Source organism: Carassius auratus, unplaced genomic scaffold (assembly GCF_003368295.1).
Source record: "Carassius auratus strain Wakin unplaced genomic scaffold, ASM336829v1 scaf_tig00216996, whole genome shotgun sequence".
In the NCBI taxonomy this organism is placed as follows: Eukaryota; Metazoa; Chordata; class Actinopteri; order Cypriniformes; family Cyprinidae; genus Carassius; species Carassius auratus.
Window position 1 is genome coordinate 12,125 of NW_020528842.1, and position 6,833 is coordinate 18,957.

At 35.7% G+C, this 6,833-nt stretch overlaps 1 pseudogene; it reads right to left on the bottom strand.

Moving 5' to 3' along the window:
* Positions 1-912: 912 nt before the first annotated feature.
* On the bottom strand, positions 913-6,223 carry LOC113099666 (keratin, type I cytoskeletal 19-like; annotated as a pseudogene).
* Between the last annotated feature and the right edge of the window lie 610 nt (positions 6,224-6,833).

The window sequence follows — 6,833 nt, forward strand, 5'->3', positions numbered from 1 at the left end:
AGATTCTGTTCATCACTGTGCAAAAAGGTTTTAATTCCTGTCTCATATTTCAAAACCAGTTAACAATAAATGCACAAGATATACAGAGTAAAGAGAACTGTTTTTATTTTATTCCTTTTATCTTTGCAAGAATATAACAGGCATACCCCCCACCCACCAACTTTAATGTTTTACCTGAACTCCCACAGCTTGTGAGCTTAAAATAAAACCTGTTTCAGCTCTATCTCTCATTTAGAAATACTAAGTATACTATTTTAACACCTGCTTTAAAAAGTAATTTACCCATTAACCAAACAGTTTATCATTGTATTATCCTTTGAGCTTACTTTGGATTTGTGTTGTAATGTAAGAAAAAACATTTAGCAGAATCATGCATTAATCAAGATCAAGTACATAAGCAGTTCTTCTTGCTCAGCACGCGATTGCTCAATATGAGATTACCAGTAAGCTTACATTAGAAAGTCATTTTAATGTTGATATATGTATCCATCTTTTGAGATTCTGATTGTATAATTAAAAAAATTGTGAAGGGATAGTTCTTCCTTAAATTATTCCAAACCTAATTTAATTATTTCTTCTTTTTTTTTTTTTTTTTTTTTTTTTTCTGCTGAACACAAAATAAAATAACCAAACAGGTTCTGGTCCACATTTACATCCATTTTATCTCTTTCCATACTTTGTGAGTCAATGGGGTCCAACGGTTTCTTCACAATACCTTCTTCTGTGATCAGCAGAAGAAAGAAACTCATACCGGTTTGGCACAAATTGGGGTTAACTATCCCTTTAAATAAGGCAATACATCCTGAAATGTTTATTAGTTAACTAATAGTTTTTCATAGCACTCAAATATGGCACAAAATGGCAACATCCACTCAAAATAAAGTTCTCTTTTAACTGGAAATGAAATTCCCTTAAATATGATACTCTGATTTCCATCCTAACAAATTATAAATTTAACATTTGATATGTGATAGGTATATACAAATGTGCAACTATATCAGAATGACATGCATGACTATCACAACAAATACACTAGATGTACTATGACACCTAGTGGCCAGGATCCTGCATTTATAGAAAAGTACATGTTTACATTTAGATATGTTGTTAAAAACCTTTTTATTTTCATTTTTAACATTTTTGCACTTTTTTATTTACTTTAATTTCATCAGTTTAACCATTTCTTGGTTCATTTCCTTACATTTAACCCTCTCAAGTCATTCATTATTGACGTACTGCGACACCTAGTGGCTCGTATCCAAAACACACCAACATTAACACCACAGTTCTAGTAATAATGACTGGATGACAAAATAACACGCTATAATTATACTATTAATTATAAACACATTTTATTCTAAGTGCAAGAAAAAGAACAATTAAAGCCCAAAAATACCAATTTATTGTCACAGAATTAAGACTGATATTGTGTTTAATCTTTGCATTGACTAGGGTGACAATAAGAGCTATTTTTCCCTAAGTCCGACTTTTAAATTGCATAATTTGGTTTTGTTTTCCTGTTGACATGCTTTCTACAGCTTTCATACATTATATGTATGCATATTTGGATAATATGTATGCCAGGGTAAAAGAGAACGTATTGTCACCCTAGAGTTAACATTTATCTTTATACTCTAGTTTACAATTATGTTTTTTTTTTTTTTTTTTTTTGCAGTTGCTTTATCTTCTCAGCTAATTTCTTGGAGTTTCTCCTCAACAGAAGAAGATACGACTTTACCATCCACAATCTCCTCCACAATGACCTTCACTCGGCGCTGGAGGTGAGGGTTATGCTCTGTAAGGGTTTACCAAACAGATGCATATTACATATTACTGCCTGCTTTCATTCATTTCTGCACTGCATTGGCTGAGAATTTCATTTCACTCACCTTCCTCTTCCTTTATCTCCACCATCTTGGTCACAGTTTCTGTTTCCGTCACAGACGTTTTAGACGTGGAAGATGCAGATGTGCTTATGAAGGTCCTAGAGGACACAACAACATACTCTGGGTCTCAAAGCTGATACAGCACACAAGCTCACTAACTTCTAAAACAGCAAAATTAAATCTGTTCTACATACGTGTGAGCTTCTCCGTCCAGCAGCCTCCTGTACTCCGCGATCTCTATCTCCAGCCTCATCTTGATGTCCAGCAGTATCTGGTACTCTGAAGCCTGTTGTTGGATGTTGGCATTGAGTCTCTGAAGCTCCTCCTGCAGGTGATCTATATGCAACTGAAGCTGACTCAGCTGGGCCGCATGACGCATGCCAACATCAGCCAAACTCTGCTCCAGATTGGTTTTCTGTGCAAAATGAGTATTTACATAGAATGTAAATTAAATAAAAAGTGGAAATATTTTATTATAACCCATGTTCCAAGTCCACTAGCTGTTTCAATTCAATAGCATGATTGAGAGTGTGAGAATAACTGTTTTTATAGCATTTAATAAATAAGAAATAAATACTTAGTAGCTTACATTTTAGGCACAACATTTTTAGTTATTTTTGGCAACAAATGTGTGCATACAACTATCTATGGAAGCCCACACTACTGAATAAAAAATAAAAAATGTTTTATCTTGCAATTCTAACTTTTTTCATGCAATTGCAAGATTATATCTCACAAATTGGACTTCTTTTCATGGTCAGATATGAGCTATAAAGTTAAAGAGTTATAAAATCCAATTCTAAGGAAAAAAACGTGCAATTGCTTGTCATAAAGTCATAATTGAAACATTGCAAGATATAAAGTCGCAATTCTGAGAAAAAAAGACAAATTAATCGCTCAAAATTCTGACTTTATAACATGCAATTGCGAGTTTATATCTTGCAATTCTGACTTTATTTCTGAGATATATTTTATTTTATATCTCTTAAATCAAGAAGAAGTAAATTCGTATTTGGGAGAAAATTTCAGAACTGTGAAATAAAAAGTCACAATTCTGAACTAATTGGTTGAATTAATGATTTGCTGCTCACAGTCACTTCTATCTGGTAAAGATTATTTGTTTTTGAATGAATCGTTTGAATGATTCAGTGACTCATTAAACAGTAACTTGACTTGAATCCGTGGATTCCTACTGAAATGAAATGGAAATGGAGAAGCCTTCTGCTGGTCAATGAGATGAATTCACATGACCCACTGATTGCAAAATCTGCTCCATCTCACAAGATGTTCCCGATGGTGTGAATTCCTATTTAGATGACTGGATTTTTACAAAAAACGGAATGAACAGTAAAAAGTCAAGGTGCCTATAATAGGGCTTTTGTAATGCTGCTCAGCCAATCACATTCAAGGACCGGAAATAACTGTTGTATAATGAAAAATAAGCAGAGATCATCAGATATCTCCTGTGAGAATATACCATTGTGAGAACGCCCTGTAGTTCTATCTCCAGGCTCTGGAAAGTTCTCTTCAGATCAGTGAGCTGAGTCTGAGAGGTCTTGATTTCAGTGTAGCTGCTGGTCACCTGAGTCTGCAGCACCTCCGCCTAAAAATAATGACACCGATAAAATAATGAGGATTACATGATGATAAAAATGGATTTCATAGGGCCCTATTTGTATGAATTCATACAAACTTGCTACACAACATAATTAATAATTACCATGAGACTATATAATGACTTTGGGATGTTATCTTAGACTGAGTCAAAATACTTTCCTCCCCCTACAGTTGTCTAAGCCAGACAAATGCAAAATATTCGGAAGCTTTTACAGCAAAGAAAGACTTAACGATTACTTGACTATCGCAAATCGCATTCCTTTTATACAGACCATTGTTCTGAAGCGTATCATCAGACAGCTGGCATTTCAATCATTATTAAGGGATTTACTTTAAAAAACATTGAGACAATGAATTGCATTCCACTCTTTTTATATCTTAGAATCCTGTGACCTTTCAGAGGAAAGTGCACCCGCCTCTGCTAGGCCTGACATATTGTTTTCTTGAAGGTGAACTTGTCGTACTGGCTCACCTTGCTCTGGAACCATTTTTCAGCCTCTCTGCGGTTTTTCTCAATAAGCATCTCATACTGCGCTCTCATCTCCTGCAGCTCCTTGTCAATGTTTGACTGACCTGCACAGTCCATCTCCACATTAACAGAACCGCTCTGCTGCTGCCGCAACGAATGCAGATCCTGTGCAAAAGAAGAGGAGAGAAAGAAGCGTTCACGCTTCCAAAAACTGTTCTTGTGTAATAATTGGTTAAATGTGTGAAGGTGCACTGAGTATGCACCTCTTCATGGTTCTTCTTGATGAACAGCAGCTCCTCTTTCAGTCCAGCAAGCAGGTTCTCTAGATCTCCAATGGAGAGTTTGATCTCCCCAGAACCCCCCGCAGTCGAGCCAAATCCGATTCCACGATCAAACGCAGATTCATTTCCGTCTCATACCTGCCAAAGCCAAGGAGAAAAATGAGTATATGGTATTCCTTAAACTATAATCCTGAAGAAGGAGCAACTAACACTGAAAATTAAACATTCTGCAATCTGAAAATCTGAGTGTTGGTGTAACACATCACATACTTCAGCCGAAAATCTTCAGCTGCGAGCTTGGTGTTGTCCAGACTCAGACGGATCTTAGCGTTCTCCACATAACGACTGTTAATCTTTTGGAAAAATAGAAATGTGGGTTAATCAGTGGATGTTCATATATCATTTTATTTAGCATAACAACATCATGCCTCTCATTTTTTTTTAAGAGAAAGTATCACTCTGTTTAACACGGATGCTTAACAGTGTGTGAACAGGATTGCCCTGTGGTATGTGTGATATTTGAAACACAAAGCATTGGAATAATGGCACAAGGTGAGGCATCGTTCACCACATGCCATTTCAGTCATTTCAAGGGTGTGGATCTTTGGGATGATTGACAGCAGCTCTACCTGTGTGCGGAGATCTGAAATGCTTTTGAAATAAGCACTCATGTCTTTGCTCTGCAGCGGACTCTTGTTGTCATAGAACTCCTTAATTTGCAGCTCAAGTTTCTTGTTGGCCTGCTCTAAAGTACGCACCTGAAACACAAAACATATTCACGGATCTTCAGAAAATCATTAAAGACGAGACGAGGTAGAAGTTCAGCCCACATAATCTCAAGGATGAATTTAGCTGAATTGTTATTGTACAATCTTACATCATTTGATTTCAGGGAATGCAGAAATATTAAGACTTGAGACAGAAATAAAGTTATTAGAATTTTTTGATAATGCCGCCTAAATATTTAGAAAACCAAAAAAAAAAAAAAAAAAAAAACATGAAAATATGACAATAACTGTATCCACATAAAGTAATCCAATGTTAACAAATAATAAAATTAACAACCTTACAAATTTTTTTTTTTCTTAAAGACAAACAAGGAAAAAAAAACTTTAAAATTAACAATTATAATACGTTTTATTAAAAGCATTGTTTCATCCATTACACAGAATTTAAATATAGCATGCTATAACATTCACTTAAAAATTCTTTTTGGATTTCTAGTAATATTTATTACGTACTGTAGAATAATTTTGATATTTTTATTTTTTAAAGAGTTAATATATAAACAATTTTAATGCTATTGACACATACACGCATTGTAAAAATATTAAGGTATTTTTTTTTATAAATATGTGTTTTAAAAATCATTGATCAGTGTTCCTTAGAAGAAGATTTTTTAATATTTTTTGAAATGTAATTTCTGTTACAATTTCAAGTTAACCATACCCGCTCCAGGTAAGATGCCAGACGGTCATTGAGGTTCTGCATTGTTTGCTTCTCACTGCCATGCAACATGACCTCATAACCATGACCAGCCGTTGTCAAAGATGAAGTGGACAAAGATCTGGAGAGGCGGCCACCAAAGCCCCCAGCGCTGCCGTAGTTTTGTCCACCAAAGGACAAGGAGGCCCCTAAACTCCCCACTCCGTTCATGACCTGTGCACCAGAGGAAGATGACCCCAACACACTCCGAGTGGTGAACGTCTTACTGCTGCGACGGACCGACATGGCTGAGCGAGAAGATCTGTGCAAGTTAGGATGTCCTTCAATGTCGAAAACTAAGCACTTAAACTAATTTGCACTAAAGAGTGTCTTATATAGCCCTGTTGCATCCCACACGGTGTCAGATTTCCAGTTCCAGTGAATAGATGGAATGTGAGTGAGACCTGACTGTGCCCAGACGCAGAATAAAACCATTGACTTCGAAACATGCAATCACACCCTTGACCTTCACAAACCTGTAAAATGATTTGTGGCTTAGAATGATTTCATCTTTAACTGTTTAACTATTGTACAAACTGATTGTTTGTGTTGGACATGTGCCAGTTCCAAAAATATTAACAGTGGCTTATGAAAAGGTATAACTTTTTCCTCCTTTAAATGCAGCCTTTATTTACACACATACATGTGACACATCTTTAACCGAATTTTCTGATGTTTATCTCTTTTGTGGATTCACCACAACATTCATCAGGTTTTGTTTTGGCATTTCGGTAACATGACAAAAACATTTCTTTCTTAAGCTTGGAACAAAAACACACTCAAATGCCATGTATCGGAAGACTAACCATCAATCATGACGAATGGATTCATGTGTCAGAATGAAGTAAAAACACATCTCTTAAGTACATTTTTCAACCTTCAGTAGCCTAATGTCACCATCTCTTGAAACGTACAGATGTAACCCCTGATGAAACGGATAAGCTGCTAGAGTTGACAGAGAGGGGATATAGCTGTTGACTTTTTAAAAATGGGTGAATGGTAAAATTCATAGGAAATCAATCATGCTTTCAAGCTATTTTGACTACTACTGTCAGAACTTACATGCAAATTCATGAGGCTCGACCCATTTCAAAG